This window comes from Phyllostomus discolor, chromosome 1 (genome assembly GCF_004126475.2).
Source record: "Phyllostomus discolor isolate MPI-MPIP mPhyDis1 chromosome 1, mPhyDis1.pri.v3, whole genome shotgun sequence".
Lineage (NCBI taxonomy): Eukaryota > Metazoa > Chordata > Mammalia > Chiroptera > Phyllostomidae > Phyllostomus > Phyllostomus discolor.
Window position 1 is genome coordinate 163,584,675 of NC_040903.2, and position 18,693 is coordinate 163,603,367.

At 39.9% G+C, this 18,693-nt stretch overlaps 1 protein-coding gene across 2 annotated transcripts in view; it reads left to right on the forward strand.

The window, feature by feature from the left end:
• The first annotated feature begins 293 nt into the window (after positions 1-293).
• The window catches only part of MAPK6 (mitogen-activated protein kinase 6), a 40,859-nt gene continuing 22,459 nt past the window's right edge, over positions 294-18,693 (forward strand). Inside the window, exon 1 of one of the 2 annotated variants that reach the window (XM_028507520.2) lies at positions 294-465. The gene's annotated coding sequence lies outside the window, so the exon portion shown is untranslated. Of the gene's footprint in view, positions 466-982; positions 1,132-18,693 lie in introns of those variants that run through there. The other variant, XM_028507521.2, reaches the window with a different exon arrangement.

Consider the following 18,693-nt stretch of genomic DNA (forward strand, 5'->3'; position numbering starts at 1 on the left):
TGGGTGCCCAGGGCCTTGCATGTAGTAGATGCACAGCAAATGGTCATAAGAGGTATGACACTTTGTGCTCTAGTGCTGGGGAAAACAGAAGAGAGGAGGCCGTTTGTCCGCTTCCCCGCCACCCAGGCCCAACCCAGTGAGGCAGCTGATGAGCCCGCGTGCCTCTAGCCACCCCCGCAGCACGCAGCGACCAGTCACGGTTGTTGGAAATTCCAGCGCGTGCAGACGCGGGGCTGGGCGGGGGCGGGGGAACTCGTGGAGTGAGCCTGTGACGTGTGGGGGCGTGTCACCGGGAGGCCCCGCCCCTCTCCCTCGCCCTCTCTCGCGGGTCGGGGTTACATGGCGGCGACTGCGGCAAAGCGAGAGCCTCGGAGACTCCGCTGCCGCCAGCACAGCCGGAGACCTGAGCCGACATTGGGGGCTGTCCGCGGGCCCCGCACTCCCTCGATGAGTCGGAGAAGTCCCGTGAGTGTGTGTGTGTACGTGTGTTGGGCGCGCCGGCGGGGCGGCTCGGGAGGGCGCCGCGGCGGGCCCGGCAGTGGCAGAGCTGGCTCCCTCCTCCATTGTATGTGACCCTCTGGCGGCCGCGGCTCAACAAAGGCGCTTTTGTTCCATCTCTCACCCGCCCCCTGCCCGCCTGCCGACTCGCCAGCTTGGGCCTGGCCGGCGTGTCCCCGCGCGGCCGGTGGGCCGGGGGTCCCCGCGTGGGGCCGGCAAAGCGGCTGGCGCGCCCCTCCCACCCGGCACGCCCCTCGCCGGCGGCGGGTCTGGGCCGCGCCCGCCTTTCCCAGAGCCCCGCTTGCTGGTTGCAGTATCTCCACCCGCTCTTGGGTCCGCGGGTTCGAAGCCCAGCCGGGCTGCGAGTTAGGGGCGGCGGCTGGGAGGGGCGCGTCCCGGAGAGCTTGAGGTGGCGCGGAGTCTGGCCTTTCTGGCACGCTGCCTGTCGAACTGCGCCCGCGTCTCCTCCCCCATCCCATTCCAGTGACTCGGCCTCAGCTGACTCCGGCCGGGCAAAGTCTCCAGTGCACTCTGCAAATTGCGTAGCGCGCACCACTTAACCGGCTTGTCTTGGAGCCCTGAAGTCCTCTGCCCAAGTTTTGAGTCTAGCCATAAATGAGATACAGAAAACTCGTGAGTCGGAATTCTTAATTTCCTACCCTCTTCTGCTGCAGCTTTTCCTTAGCCGCTTTCGGGACAATGAGCTGTGGTCTGTGAAAGTACCCAAATGAAAAACTTATTTTTTATCAGTTCACTAAAAAGGGACTTCACTGTGCGTTTTTATCTGATTTGGTGAGGTGCACAGAAAAGTAAAGATGTTTGGGCCGCCTTTTGTTCCTGATTTTAGTAATGAGACGCGACTGATTCAGGTGTTAGGTGGGAGTTCTATGAAGCAGGATCTTTTTGATTCCTGTTTTTTCTTTTGCTTGCTTATTGGAAAAAGTCCAGTGAAGGGAACTGGTGATGTGGACTTGGAAGCCTACTGCATTTGCAGCAAAATTCGTGTTCTTTCCTTCAGTGGTAAAAATGCCTTTAAAAGTCAGACTCAGTATTAACTTTTTTAAAAGAACGGATACAAGATGATTTGTTGAAAAAAGTTAACAAGGGACGAAATGAAGCGTAAACAGCTTCAGAGTAATTTTCTGATTGCTTGATTCTTTTTGCCTTATTTTTTTAAGTTCTGATTAGACGTAGCCTCTCTTTCAACGCTGGGAAACTGAGATAGGAAGAGTAATCTGACTAGGTGAATGTAGGGTCCAAAGAGGGAATTACCACTATATTTCTCTTAGGAACGTCAGATTTTTAATGTCTGAAAAGTAATTTTGAATTGGTTGGAAGAAACTTTACATATTTTTGGCACTCAGTTCAAACATATTTATGCGGGACTTGCTATGTGCCAAGACATGTGAAGTCCTTTCACACACATACATGCTACATCACTTAATGAGTATTGTCTTATGAAACTTGTAAAATTGCTTATTGGTGTTCTACATTCAGTAATTGCTGTCATCTAGAAAAAGCCAGATTTGAGCAGGATATGTTTTATCATCTATTCTAGATCATTACTATTAAGGGGGAAAAAGAAAAACAAAAAACCTCTGGGAAATGGAGAATTGTTTATAAAATTTTTATATATCATCATAATTTGGAGTTCACTTGTTGCAAAGGAGGATTAAAAGTAGCTTTTGACCACTATCTGTAATTAAGAATCTAGAGGAGATTGATTTGAAGATCAGTTAATTTTGCAATAGAAAAAGCACATGTTCTAATGACAAGTGCTAGTACTAAATGTGTTTCAGTGTTCTGCATGTTCATTTAAGCATCGTGAGAATTCATAACTGACAAAATGGTAAGGTTTGCTGACTCAGGGTACATTGCTGAAGGGGATGGGGTCGGGTAGGAGGAAGCTTGAAGTGCTGCAAGTCTTGAGTTGGTGATGATGACTCATCCTGCCCACGGACTGCTACGTGGCCTTTTTTTATACACTGTATTTTTTAAATGATAGGCTAAAATGTTTCTGTCCACATTACATTTCTCTCTCTCTCTCAGGAGTAGCTGCAATTTCTCTAAAAACAAAATTACTTCTTAAATTGCATTTTTTAAAGATTGTATATCCTACAGGTGGAATTTTATAATGTTTGTTGAGAGGAAAGGTAAAATTAGCTGGTCAGTTCCTACAAGTAAATGTTTGATCCCAATTGAGAGAGACTTGTTACAGATTATTTACAAAGGACAGATAGTACTTTTATGGTGTGGGTAGACATTAACCTTTTGTTTTCATTGGTAATGTAAAAGTTATCTTTAAAAAATATGTAGAAATTAGTTTAAATGAGTAAGTGGTAAAGGTAGAATATAGTTCACGTGAATATGAGCTTTTCATTCTGGTGGAATTTATACATAGTGCTTTCTCCTGATCTGTATGAATTTTCAGTTTTAATGAAGACAACTTGAAGTAGGTATTGTTTATAGGCACTGTTTTTCATCAGTCTTTTTAAAAGATATGTTGGCTCTACAGTTTCACATTTAGGACATACACTGAAATTTGGTATTAAAATATTTTGACTGATTCTAAAAAGCAACTGTTTAAGCTGATTGGCTTAAAATAAGACTGAGAAGAAAAAGATTGAGAATAGCAGTTTGTTTTAAAAATGAGAATAGAAAACTCCTATGTACACTATTTTCTCAAAGTGACTTCCTTGAAGAGTTTTGTGGGCAATAAAGTGTATTGTTAATGTGAATTAAATCTTTGGAGAGATTTTGGAAAAGCATTTCATGATTTATATAGAGGAACTTTAATAAAGTTTAACTTAAACTTTAAAATATATTTCCTACTAAAGAAAATATAAAAATACAAATATAAATGTGTACAGATTTTCAAAGCATCCTGTCACCTAGAAGTTGAACAAGTACTTCCTGTGTATGTGTTTTTAAGAATATAGGTAATTAGCTGTCATACATAATTCAGAATTTATAAACAAACTGGATATCTTAGCTTTTTTACTGTGAGGTATATTGCCTTATGAAATGTTTAGCCTTACCACTGCTATCTGGCTCCGTGTTCTTGTTGCCTGCTTGAACCATGTGTTTTTCTAGGGCCCCTGTTAACATAGAAAGAAGATGCCTCAAAAGCAAATTCTTTGTGGCATTGTTGGCTGTCTCCTGTCAGCTCCTTCAGCCTGTTTTGTGGGCAGTTACATTACTCTACAGCCTGCCAGTGTTTTGGGGATTTTGATCAGTTTCATGGCTCACAGTCATGACTTACAAAAACAACAATAATGTTATTATAATTAATGGCCTTTTCCAGGGAGTTGCTTTTCATGTGAGACTGATGCTTTTAAGGTAACTGTATAGACTGTATCCAGCATTGTTTTTTTATCCATGAACTGCATATTTGGAAAATACAAGGTGTCACTCTGATAGTTTTTAGAAGTATGTCTTTCATACATGCCAGCTTTTTAAATCCAATTCAGAAAAGTTGTATAGAGATTGAAAGTTTATATAGCAAATAACATTTTTAAATTTGATATGTCTTTTCATGGGGAAAAATGACATCACAAAAATTGTTTGTTAGAATTCTAGCATTTACTTTAGGAAAGATACTGACTCTGCAGAGAGTATGAAATCTCCATGAATTTAATTCTGTATAACCAAAAAAACTGTAAAATGTTAGTGTATACAGAGAGGTCATGGGCATTATCTTGCTCCTGGTACATCATTTGACAACTGAAGAAACAGGTGCACAGAGATCTAAGACTTTGGTACTCAGAGTGTGGTTTCTGGACCAGCAGTGTTAGCATCACATGGCAGTTTGTTAGAAGTGCAGAATCTTGACCCCATCTTATGACCTACTGAATTAGAATCTACATTTTAACAGGATTTGCAGATGATTCAAAATGTACATTTTTAGAAGCACTGCTAAGCGATATATACATAGTTGCTCAGCTGATTAGTGACCAATTTGGAAAAGTCAGGTCTTGAGTTGCCCTTTCCATTGGCCCTCCTGAAAAAGTCAAAAGGAAAATTGAAGATCTAATCACTGTCCAACAAGATTTTCTGTGATGATTAAAGGATTCTGTGCTGTCCAGTGAGTAGCCACTAGCCACAGGTGACTTTTGGGCACTTGACAGGTGGTGTACCTGAGGAACTGAATTTTTAATTTTCTTTAATTTATATTTAAGTAGCAGCAGTGGCTACCATACTGGACGGCACAAATCTGGATGATCTTACCCACACAAAATATAAAATAACCTAAGCTGTAATTTAATAACTGATTAGGTTCAATTTAATAATTTCTGTCTTCATTTACAAACTGGAGAGATGGTAGGTTTCTACTTACTTTTCTATGATGCTCAAATATTATTTAATACTTACGGTAAAGCAATGCCAGTTTTCTGATTGATAACTCCTGTGTTCGGTATAGTGATAACCTAAGTTACAAGAATGTACATTTTCCCTCTTGTCTCAATAAAGGTATTTTCCACTGGATTAAAACATTTAAAAATAGCTGTTAAATAAGTGATCCTTAACTATCTTTGTGGATAGTATTGAGGGGACAGTTTTTGCTGTTGGCCTAGTACCTCCAGGCTTGTTGGCACTAGTAGATGGCTATATCAGATTGGTATGTCACTTGTTATTTATTTCCAGGTACAGAAGCATTTGAGTGGTTCTTAATCTAGCACCTTATGGAGTGGGGATATTCTAATTTTCGAGTAAGTCAGTAGGCCTGTGTTCAGATCTTGACCTTCTCTAAATGTGTGATTTCAGTGAAGTTGCTTTACCCCTCAGGGCATCAGTGCTCTTGCTTGGTAATGTTTGGGAATAACAGAAATAATTTGTTACTTAGAACATGCCTGGCTCTTAATAGGTACTCAATAGGTATGAATTACCTTCCCTTTTTCTACTACTTAGCTTTTAAAGCTTTCTGTAGTTTAGCCTGTGCTTCGGATTCCAACCAGGTTTAAGATATATCCTGATTTTAGGTTTCATTGTTTCCTATGGTTCTGTAATTTCGGGCCTTGCTTCACTTGTGTTGTATCATATCATTTGTAGGTTCCCCCACTTGTGCTCTGGATTCCTTCTCCAATATTTCTTTTTCTGTTGGGTCATTTTTAGTAGTATACAAATATGCCCCAAAGTTACACTGTCCAATATGGTAGCCACATTTCAGTTGTTCAGTAGCTATATGTGACTGTTGGCTACCTTACTGGACAGTGGAGATACAGAAATCTCTTAACAGACCCTCTCATGGTTCCACATTCTTATCCTCTGGCTATTGTCCCATTTCTCTCATCTTCTTTCAAGCAAATTTTTATGAGTTGTCTTTGTATGCTCTTTCCACTTTCCTTTGCTCTTCAACCTACTCCAGCACCATCTCACCACTGAAATTGTTCTAGTCAAGGTTACCAGTGAATTGCATTTACCAAACCCACATCTTGCTGTAGCATTCAGTATTGTTGACCAGTATTTTCTGCCCATCTACTTGCTTCTGTTAGCTTATGAGACATAGTCTTTGTTTTTCTCCTACCTCATACCTTGTCATACTATTTTAGAATCTTCTATCCTCTTCCTGCCTCTAAGAATTGGCAAATCCCAGAGTTTAGTCCTGGACTTTTTTCCCTTCTCTTTCTAAATTCTTTCCCTACGCCGTCTCATTCAACTTACTGTTTTAAATGCAATGTATATGTGGATAAGTCTCAATTTATGTTTCTGGTTTTGACTTCTTGGTTGAGCTCTGGACACATTATTCATTTGCCTGCTTCCTATTACCACTCATTTATGTAAATGATCTAATAGGCTGAAGAGTTCCAAAATAAAACTCTTTCTCCTGTTTTATTCTTCTCTCAGTCTTTCCAATCTCAGTAATTGGAACCTAGGAGTTATCCCTGAATCCTCTTGGTTCCTTATGCCTCATATCTACTCGATCATCAGTTTTTCTTGGTCTCTAAAATATCATTTGAATCTGTCTCCTATTTGACATCTTCATTTCTACCAGCCTAGTCTCAGCCACCATCATCTCATAGGCCTACTGAAATAGCTTTTAACTGATTTCAGTTCATTCTCTTCTCAGTCACCAGAATCATCTTTTAAAAATGTAAATTAAACCATACCAAAGTTTTCATTACCTCTTAGTTATGAAATTTAAAATCCTGTCTTGTGTGTTCTTTCAACCTATCCAGTCTTATCTCCACTTAGTTCCCACTGCCTCTCCTCAAGACTCTGTGGGTACACTGGCATCTTTTCTTTTCCTTCAAAATACTGAGTCCTGTCTTTGCTCTTCCCTCTGTTTGTGATGCTCTTCTCCCAGTGCTGGTATGTTCTCCTCATTCAGGTTTCAGCTTCTTAGATGGCCATTTCCCAGCTATCCAGTCATAGATAGCACTTGGCCAAATCTGAAATTATTAGTTTACTTATTAGTCATTCTTCACTAGAATGTAAACTCTTTGGAAGTAGAAGAACCTTAACTGTCTTATTGTCCGCTGTGCCATCAAACAGTGCCTTGCACATGTCACATGCTCAGTGACTTTTTGTAGACTAGATAAAGTAATTGATTCCTTTCAACTTCTAAAGGGTTGTATTGGGTTGGCCAAAAAGTCTCTATGGTGTTTTCCATAAAATAAAAGACACATTTTTAATTTTCACCAGTAACTTTATTGATTTGGATATTTGGAGTATGTCGGCTATATCCCACTGTTGGCTTCTAGTGGGTAGAGACCAGGGGTGCTGCCGGAATGTCAGTAGTACCAAGAAACTTCACAAACCACATGGACATGTTTGATCAGTCACAGCATCTTTTTCACATGCTGCACAAATATTTTTTTTTTTTTTTTGCATTTTGGTTGTGTTTTTACCTTTTTTGAAATAATAAAGCATAATATACTGAAAATGTTGCATATTTTCTTCCATCTTCATTATTAAAATGGCTGAACAAAAATTCACCAGTTTTGATAAGTTTTTTTTTTTAATGCACACCAGTATGACAGTTGTCCCAATGCAGTCTAACAGAATTGTTTTGAGTGAAGTTTAAGACAACTGAGTACTACTAGAGCCATTGTATGGAAAGAAGGTAATGGACTTTCTGGCCAACCCAGTTAATGTAACATGGGATTCTGGAATGTTTTTTTTTCCCCTTTCAAGTATATTATTGGTACAGTGGCAGAAACTTAAACAGGATCTGAGTGTTAGTTGGTTGTACTATACCAGTATTAACTTCATGATACTTAAAAAAATTTTTTAAGAAAGATTTTATTTACTTATTTTTAAAGATTTTATTTATTTATTTTAGAGAGGGGAAGGGACGGAGAAAGAGAGGGAGAGAAACATCAATGTGTGGTTGCCTCTCATGCGCCCCTTGTGGGGGACCTGGCCTGCAACCCAGGTATGTTCCCTGACTGGGAATCAAACTGACAACCGTTTGGTTTGTAGACTGGCGCTCAATCTACTGAGCCACACCAGCCAGGGCAGATTTTATTTATTGTTAGAGAGAGGGGAAGGGAGGGAGAAAGAGAGGGAGATAAACATCAACCCATTGCCTCTTACATACCCCCAACCAGGGATCTGGCCTGCAACCCCGGGCACGTGCCCTGACTGGGAATCGAACTGGCAATGTTCCGGTTCACAGGCCGGTGCTCAATCCACTGAGCCACAACACCTAGGGCTAATTTTCCGATTTTGATTATTATATTTGGTTATGCAAAATGTTCTGCCGGAAATACACTCTACTCTTAAAGGGTTGGGGGTGGTGGTGCATGTGTACTGCATTTGTCAATTAAAAAGTTACATTATTGCTTGAGAGAAGATCATGGGCTTTGATTTAAAAACCTGAAGTTCAAATCCTGGCTCTCTCACTGATGTGTGATCTTGAATGCATTATTTAAATTTTCTAGAATAAAGATCTTATGACCCACCTTGCAGTGTTGTTAGAAGGACTTAGTGTAAGACTATATGCCCAGCACAATGCTTCACATATAATATGTACTTAATAAAGTTTGCTGTTCCTTATATTCTTTTTTTTTTTTGCTCCTTATATTCTTTTAAAATTCAAATAGTAAAAAAATTTATTGTTCAGTCTTAGCTGATGTGGCTCAATGGATTGAGTGCCAGCCTGCAAACCAAATGGTTGCTGGTTTGATTCCCAGTTAGGGTACATGCCTGGGTTGTGGGTCAGGTCCCTGGTAGGGGGCACACAAGAGGCAACCACATATTGATGTTTCTCTCCCTCTCTTTCTCCCTCCCTTCTCCTCTCTCTAAAAATAAATAAAATCTTTAAAAAAAATTTTATTGTTCAGTACTATGGCTTTCTTTATAATATAAACAAATATGTTTAAAAATTAATTGCTTTTATAATTGTTCATAATGTGTTATAGCTATGAACTAAATATGTTCTTTATATCTTCAAGTTAGAATTTTGGGGCCATATTCCATAACATAATTTTTTTAATATCTTCAAACTGTATACTTTTAAAGCAGAAAGTAGAACCCCTTGAAATTATTTCAATTAAAATATGTACATGTATCCTCCTGGCTGGTGTGGCACAGTCGATTGAGTGCCGGCCTGTAAACCACAGGTTCGCAGGTTGATTCCCAGTCAGGGCACATGCCTGGGTGGCAGGCCCGGCCCCCTATAGGGGGTGCATGACTCCTACCCTCTCACTCTCTCTCTCCCTTCCCTTCTCTCTAAAAATAAATAAATCAAACCTTAAAAAAATATGTATATCTATCCTGCTTCACATGGTTAATTACCATTTCCTTTGGAATTGCCAATGAACCTGTGATATTTAAATGTTTAGTAGTTTTATTATTATTGATGTAAAAGTACATAAAAACTGCATGGCAAAATAAATCATTACTTAAAATTGGTTTAGTTTTCTCTCTCTTCCTTTACTCCTCATTGATGGATATGTTATTAGTAAACATAATGATCAGAAAAGAGAAGTGTTTAAAGATGACCCACGAGCCTTTCATTAATTATAGTTTGTTTTAAATACTAAAGTTACTTCACCAATACTGTAAACTTTACAATTGCATGATTCAGTTTGCCCTCTTTTATTTTGTCTTATATTTTACTTGTATCAACACGTGTGCTGTAAATCCGTGATACATTATTTTTGGCTTTAAACAACAGTCTCTTAGAGATATTTAAACATGTGGGTAGATTTTTTAAGACTTTTAATAGTTTTCAGTAATTTACCCTTTGTTGTTTGGGATTTTGTTCCTTTCTGAATACCAATGGATGTCATTTTCCTTCAGCCTAAAGAAATTCTTTTAGCATTTCTTGTAATGTAAGTCTGCTGCGGACAAATTCTTTCTGCTTTTGTGTCTTTGAAAATGTCTTTAATTTATCCTCAGTTTTGAAATAGATTTCCTTAGATATAGAATTATGGATTGATTTAGTTTCTCTTTTCTTTTTGGTGCTTCAAAGATAATGTTCTATTCTCTTCTGGCTTTCAATACTTCTAGTGAATATTAGTAAACATTAAATGGGGAATCAAACCAGTGACCTTTCAGTTCACAGGCTGGCACTCAGTCCACTGAGCCACACCAGCCAGGGCTGCCCATTATTTCTTCATATGCTTCTGCCCTATTAATTTTCTGAACCTTGGGGCTTTCTGCTTTTCAGCCTTAGCTTCCAGCTCTTTGGAGTACTTGGACGTTTCCTTTGTTTTCCAGTCCCACCTCAGTTTTTCTTTACCTCATGTTTTTGCTGTATTTCTTTGCTTTACATTCAGAATGCCTCAGAGGGGCTTATCTCATGCTTTCTGTTTTTGTCCCCACCTTTAGAGGGTAGCTGCCTTGGACCTGGTGGTGGCCCATATACTTCATGAGATTCTCTCAACTTCCTTGACTTGGCCTTAGACTTGTGCACTCATTGAAGACTCACAGGGAAGAGTTGGCAGGTGGGGCTTGTAACTGGACCTCCTCTGAATTGTAATCTGTTATCTGAATCCACATGTAGCCATTAAAAGTTGGTTATAAATTTGGTTGGTTTCTTCTTAATCCTGTTAGTGGAAAATTTCTGTTTTTTGTTCATTTGTTTGTTTGTTTTTAACAATTTGCCAGGAATGAGAACAGCCATGGTCTCTTCTCTTATGAAGGACTTGGCATTTTCTGGAATTTATTTAGATTTCTTTGCATCCTTAGCTTTTTGATGGTTTTTTAAAAAAACTGATTTTGTAGCTTATCCATCTTGTCATGGTTTATAGGGCAAGAGTAATGATGTCTTTCATCTTTCAGCATTCTAATTAGAAATGGAAATCCTGAGCCTTTCTTTAAAACTATAAAATTTCAGAGCTGGAAAAGACTATAGAAATCATATAGTTTAGCTACATCATTTACCTGATGAGAAACTGAGACCTAGGAATGTGAAATGCTTTGATTGCCAACTGATTAACTGATTAGTCACGGATCCTGGTTAGATGTCAGATCCTTTTTTTTTTTTTTTTTTTTTTTAGATTTTTAATTTATTTTTAGAGACAGGAAAGCAGGAAGAGAGAAACATCGATTGTGAGAGAGACATCCATTGATTGCTTTTGACACGACCCCAACTGGGGACCTGGCTCACAACCCAGGCATGTGCCCTGACTGGGAATCAAACTGGCAATCTTTTGGTTCAAAGGCTGGCACTCAATTGACTGAGCCACAACAGCCAGGGCTAGATGTTAGATCTTTTTGACTTGTGTTTTTTTCTTTTAATACGAGCTTAGTAAAATCAGATAGGAATTTTTCAAAGTGATGCACTGTAGTGTGAATCTGATGGTAAACTTACACTCTCTTTCTCTCTCTCTTTTTTTAAGCTTTGTTCAGATCTGGAGAAAATGAGAAACAAAGGAGGAAAGATATTCCAGAAAAGCTATATGCCATTTTGAAATCACTTTTTAGAATTGGGAACTCTGCAACCAATCATGTGGTTCTCTCCATTTGATCAGAGTCCAAAAATGTTTTGCATGGTCTTGTACAGTGTAGCCTCCCTTCAGACCCTCAACAGGGTTAGATGAAAAATGACAGCAGTTGTATTTGATATGCAGTCTGGAAAGCTGTGGTGCTAGATGCTGTAGACCCTGCTAAGATGCACTGAAAAAGAGTAAAATCAGTAATTCAAGGTCTTGTGTATCTTTATGATACCTATGTATTATATGAACTGATAGGACTTTTTATAGAATTTTACTTTCTGGTTGTATAGGACACTGTTTCAGTGGCACAGTTCCTTCCCATTACCTCAACAAAACAAAACGGGCTATAACAAACTGAAGTGTGTGGGGGTTTTATTTTTTTCCCAGTCTGAGTGGGTTGAAATCAGTTGCTTTTGCATGTGTTGGCAGACAGACTTATGTGTTCACTGTAGGGCACAAGTGGCAAACACAAGGCCCGAGGGCTGAATCCGGCTCCACCTTGTTTTATCTGGCCTGGCACCTTGTTTCTACCTGGCAGCAGTGCCAAGTTCCTTGCCCCTAGCTAAGGAGTAGTTATATTTATACAGTCCTAAAATTACATTTGGCCCTTTGCAGGCAACCACTAGGCTGATGTGGCCCCCAGTGAAAATGAGTTTGACACCCCTGCCATAGGGTATAGCTCCTGGGGGAATGCCTAAAAAAGAAAGTACCATATCTAGGGGTCATCACTGATGTTTCCCCATGGTAGGTCAGAATGTGATCAGATTCTAAAAAAGTTGTGGGTAGAGGTTATCTTTTCTGAAAATTCCTACTATCAAAGAGCATATACTTTATATACTAATTCATTCAGGACAGGCTTTTTTTTTCTAATCCTCACCTGAGGATATATCTATTGCTTTCAGAGAGAGAGAAAGAGAGAAACCATCAATGTAAGAGAGAAACATTGATTAGTTGCCTCTTGTGTGCGTTCCAACCAGGGATCAAACCCATAACCTTTTTGGTGCAAGGGATGATGTTCCAACCAACTGAGCCACCTGGCCAGGGCCATTCAGTACAGTTAAGTTGCCTTCTAAGTACCAGGTACTATGCTCAGAAAATATCAGTAAAACTACTCAATACTTACTCCCAAACCTTTTATTTTAAAATAGTGCTATAGGACTTCAGCCAAAATGGAGGCATAAGTGGATACACTTTACCTCCTCACACAACCAAAAGAAGGACAATGAATAATTTAAAAACAAAAAATAACCAGAACTGCCAGAAAACCGAACTGTATGGAAGTTCAATGACCAGGAAATTAAAAAAGAAACATTCACCCAGACTGTAGGAGGGGTGGAGATGAGCAGTCAAGGGGACAGGACTCGGGGCAAGGCAGTGGCTGGAGGCCTGGGTGGCTGCTGGCAGACCAGAACAGGCAGGGTAGTGGCTGGCGGACTGAGTGGTCCTACATTTGTGTGTGGGTAACTAGGAGGAACAACTGGGGTACAAAACAGACTGAGCAACCCAGGGTTCTGGCACGGGAAATAAAGCCTCATAACCTCTGGCTGTAAAAACCTATGGGGGTTGCTTCGGTGGTAGGGGAAACTCCCAGCCTCATAGGAGAGTTTGTTGGAGAGGTCCTGGGGTCCTAGAACATACACAGACCCACCCACCTGGAAATCAGCACCAGAAGGGACTAATTTGATTGTGGGTAGCAGGGGAAGTGACTGAAAACTCGCCAGAGCTGAGCAAACAGCATTATCCCCTCTCTGACCCCTCCCCCACATATAATGCCATGCCACAGCGATATGGGTTGCCCCACCCTGGTGAATAACTAAGCCTCCACTCCTTACAACATAACAGGTGCACCGAGAAAAAGAAAATAAGGCCCTAATGAAAGAACAGATCAAAGCTCCAATAATAGAACTAAGCGACAAAGAGAGAGCCAACTTAACAGATGCAGTGTTCAAAACACTGGTAATCAGGATGCTCACAGAAATGTCTGAGTATGGTCGCAAGATGGAGGAAAAAGTGAAGGCTATGAAAAGTGAAATGGAAGAGAAATGTACCAGGAACCAACAGTGAAGGGAACGAAACCAGGACTCAAATCAACAGTTTGGAGCAGAAGAAAGAAAGAAACATTCAAACAGAACAGAATGAAGAAATAAGAATTCAAAAAAAAATGAGGAGAGGCTTTAGAACTTCTGGGACAACTTTAAATGTTCCAACATCTGAATCATAGAGGTGCCAGAAGGAGAAGAGGAAGAGCAAGAAATGGAAAACGTATTTTTAAAAAAGTAAAGGAGAACTTCCCCAATGTAGCAAAGGAAATAAACTTCCAGGAAGTCCAGGAAGCTCAGAGAGTCCCAGAGAAGTTGGACCCAAGGAGGCACACATCAAGGCACATCATAATTACATTACCCAAGATTAAAGATAAAGAGAGAATCTTAAAAGCAGCAAGAGAAAAGGAGACAGTTACATACAAAGGAGTTCCCATGAGACTATCAGCTGATTTCTCAAAAGAAACCTTGCAGGCAAGGAGAGGCTAGAAGGAAGTATTTGAAGTCATGAAAGACAGGACCTACATCCAAGATTGCTCTATCCAATAAACCTATCATTTAGAATGGAAGGACAAAGTGCTTCCCAGATAAGGTCAAGTTAAAGGAGTTCATCCTCACCAAGCCCTTACTGTATGAAATGTTAAGGGGATTTATCTAAGAAAAAGAAGATCAAACCTTGAACAGTAAAATGACAACAAACTCACAACTATCAACAACTGAACCTAAAAAATAAAATAAAATAAAAACAAAGCAAACACCCAGAACAGGAACAGAATCACAGAAATGGACATCACATGGAGGGTTATCAGTGAGGACGGGGAGGAGGGAGGATGGGGAAAAGGTACAGGGAATAAGAAGAATAAATGGTAGGTACAAAATAGACAGGGCAGTTAAGAATAGTATGGGAAATAGAGACGCCAAAGAATTTTTATGTACAACCCGTGGACATGAACTAACAGGTGGGATGTGGGTGGGAGGGGATTGCAGGGCAGAGGAGAAAAGAGTGGGGGAAATGGGACAACTGTAATAACATAATCAATAAAATATATTAAAAATAAAATTTTTTATTTTATTCAGCAAAGGGGAAGGTCATGGTGCCCTGGAAAATAAAGAGTAGAGGATCTGAAGAATAGGGATTAAATTAAATTAGATTGGGGAAGATGGCCAAGACAAGAAAAAGAAAATGCTATTAGAAAAAAGAGGAGAAAGAAATGTTAGTAGGACAGGGAAGAATCTACTACAGTGCTCTAGCAGGGCACAGTCAGTGAGGTTAGGTTTTTGTTTTATTTTCTGATCAGCTCCTGCTCTACCTTAATGCCTAAAACAAGGCCTGACATTTGGTAAGCACTTAATAAGGTGTTTTTTTTTTCACATTTATTTTTAGAAAGAGGGGTTTGGAGGGAGAAAGAGGGAAAGAGACATCGATGTGAGAAACATCAGTTGCTTCTTGTAGGTGCCCTGATAGGGGATCAAACCCACAACCCAGGTATGTGCCCTGACAGTGAGTCAAACCTATGACCCTTCACTGTGTGTGATGTTGCCCAAGCAGTTGTGCCACACCAGTCCGGGCCTTAATACAGTTTTTTTGAGTAAAAATGTAACGGATGGATGGAAGAATGAAAGATGTTTTACTCAAAGTTGTTCAAAGCATCTTGGTTCTCTCTGCTTTGGGGCCATGGTGGGATTGCATTTCCCTTCTCCTTGAAGTAGGTGTTACTGTGTGATCAGAGGTGAATAAAATGTGAATACAAGTGAAATGTATTATTTTTGGATGTAAGTTTTCGGCACCAGTGATATATTTCCATCTTTCCTTTGGGGCACATTGAGTTGCAATGGTAGAATTGATGGTGGCTACTTTGACATTCTGGATGACAGCTTTGTGGGGCTCGTTGGCATGAGCAAGACTTAATAAGTCACTGAGGGGTTATTTGTTACTAACCTATCCTGACTGCTACAGAAATTTCTACTAATTTTTGTTTGTTGGAATCCTCAGATATCCAAAGGTACTTGAAGAAGGAGGCTGTCTACATGTCTCCTGCATGTATATTTGCTCCAATGTTTCCTTAACGTTAGGAGAGGAGTCAGAAATGAAGGCTTGAGTAGGAAGTAGATCAGAGAGGAGATGAAGGGTTATTATAATTGTTTTTAAATTCCTAGCCATAAATTTGTAGAAGGGATTGTTTGTTTATTCAGTTTAGAATGGCTTCAGTCACATTTCTGCTGTTCTGGGTATATCATCATAATTGCTTGGGAACAAAAATCTGTGAAATAAAAGACTTGTACTGTGCTTTCATAGATCATCGATTTTTAGAATTGGAAGGGTCTGTAGAAATGCTTTGACTATCCTGTTTATCTGGTCTGTGAAGTACTGATAATTCCAGTATGGATATCCTAGAGTAAATGGAAACTAGGTATGAGCATCAAAATAAACACAGTGACATTTACTTTATAATGGCTTTTTGAAGAAAGGCAAATTAAAATGGATTTTGGCAAAGACTCAGACAATTTAAGCATGGAGGTTGGAAATGGAAGAGAAGTTTTGAAAATTTGGATACCGTGCAGCCTTGTAATCATCTGTTTTTGATTTTGAAAGTTTCTGTAACTAGCAGTAGTTAGTAGTTCCTGGTAGCAGGCAAAGCCTGTTGGGTTTTGGTGTTTTAATTTAAGGTCTTCCCTCCCACTCCAGGTTCCTAAGATCGTTCACTGACACTAATTTATTTGCACTCTAGGCCTCTTTGAAGTCCAAATCCTGAGACAGGTTCCTGATAACTCCTAGGACTGACTATTCTACATTAGCAGCCAGGGCATTGTCAAGAATACATATGAGCAGACAGTTAAGCTGTAGCTTTTGGCTTTCTGTGCCCTAGTAACTTAGTAGTTTTAATGAGAGCCTGAGATGTGATTTTAGGGAAGGGTGAATTTCCTATAACAACACCTCTCTGTGCCAGGGTTAGGAGGCAGCCCTGAGTGACTATAAGTAGAGCTAAACCTTTCCCTTCTCTCCAGTAGCAGCTGGGTTTTGGCTGAGATGTGAGGCTGGCTGGATTCCAGTTAACTCAAATTACTCACTTGACCCTGGAGAAGAGCAAAATAGGCAAGAGCTGTTGAGGAGAGAGGAGGGGGAGACCTGTCAGCAAGTGTGATCAGGCCAGATGACCCTCATCAGCATTTAACCTGAGAAGCTGCAGAGTGGAAAATGGAAGAGAGACCAGAAAAGTAACCTTTATGTTTAAGGCCCTCATCTTAAACTTGCTTTGCACATCCAGGCTCCCTTATGACACAGGCCAAGTTGTAACTGGATAAGAAAGGAAAGAAAACCCATTTTATATAGAATGGGGGTGATGGGGCAGAGTGAAGTTATTCTATATTATATTTTTTCATTTGCATTTTATAACTTTATTTCATACACTTAGGGTTGACTCAGAATACCTGTGTTTCTCTTGGTCTGGGGGCTGGGCTAAATTACAAGAAAGCAGGAGTAAATTTACAGAAGAAAGGAATGCTTGAAGAGACAGTTGTGTCTAATGCAGTTTCAGGGAACTGTCTCATAAATGTAGAAAGTTGCTGCCCAGCCTGGGCTACACAAAGAGCTTTTACCTCCATGTTATGGTGGATCACTGAAAGAAGACCACTGGTAGAGCACAAAGCCAGCTGCATTCTTATAAACCATTCTCTGTACTTTGTATTCATCAAATTGTTAAAAACAAAGCAGCGTTGACCTAATTAAAGCTTAATTAATGATCTCTCTCTAAGCAGCACAGTATTGGCACTAGGTTAGTAGTAATGGATAACATTTGGCAGTAGAGAAATTGGAAGGATGCTAAGAAGGGCCATTTTTAAAATTTTAAGTTACTGTGCTATCTTAGTGTTCCTTTTCTTCCCTTGAAGTGTGTGGAAAGTGCAAAAGGAATATGTAACCTCAGATCTTTCTTGAGCTTGAACTTTGCTTTATGAAGTTAAACATGAAAGATGGTGGTGAAAATGGTATAAATAGGACATTTCTAGAGGTTATTGATGTGGATGGAGGATGCTCTGACCAGTAATTTGCTGGTGGAGTAGAGTTGTACCTGCTTGCTTTAGTGATGCCAAGGAGCTCCATGATTGATGTGAAAGATGGAGGTGGTTGGAGAGATCAGGAATTGGAATATACCGGTAACTGCTGTAAGGGTCAAGGTGTGATAAGGATAAGGAGGAAGCTGTTTTCATGGTCACTAAGTGAGCATGGGAGGCTTCTGCTTTTTTTTTTTTTTTTTGACTCTTAAAGGCACACACACATCCTGACTTCCCTAATTAGGTCAGCTCCCCCAGTGTGTGGGCTTTCATAGCATCCTGTACCACCCCTTGGTACCGTACCACTATTCCCTTTGCATTCCCCTTTTTGCTGTGTTACTTTATTGTTTGTCTCCAACCATACTGTAAACTCCATGAGGGCAGGGCTCAAGTTTATTTTTACTTACCATTTTATCTCTGGTTTCTAGTACATTATATTGACAGGTACATAATATGTAATTAGCAAATACTTGCTGAATGGAGTGTGACTAAATTTGAAACATTTGCTGGACCTACTTTATCGTGCAGAAGTATAACATTACCTCCAACTTAACTAATTAAGGTGGGCTTACTTTCTAAGCTCTCGGATGAAAAGGTGCTCCAGTAGCTTTTGGTCTAATGGATATTGAAAGACTTTGAAGAATACTATTCAGGGAATAATGAGGCAGATCACTGGGAAAGCAGTTATTGTCAATAATGGCTTCTTTTTTCCCCAACTTTTTTGATTGGCACAGACCTCACTGTCTAGTGGAATTACAGTTTTGTTGATAAATGTTACGATCTCTCTTTAGAATGGTCTCATATTTCTGAAGTCTGTTGAAGACTTTCAGTATAGTCATCGTCTGAATCTATTGATATAATGAGGACTCGGCAATTCTCAGCATAGACACAGTCTCCTACCTTCCCCTAAAGATGAAGTTTTACCCACTCTCTGCCCTTATAAGTGCTGATCAGTCATTGAGATTTCTAAAAAGGCATTTTCACCCTTTTACTTGTTTCCAGTCTGTGATGTTTCTTCGTCTCGCAAAAATTTAAAGGGGGCAGATATGGATGGGGAGGGGTTCTTGAGAAAGATCTCATTCTCATGCCTCTCTCTAATCTGGCTGCAGTTCCTACTATAGTGCTATTCTGTCAGATAATATTGGTGTCATTTTTGACAAAGCGTTATTTGTGCTTGACTATGATTGCTCTATTAGTGAAGTAGAAACTTAAGAGAGTAC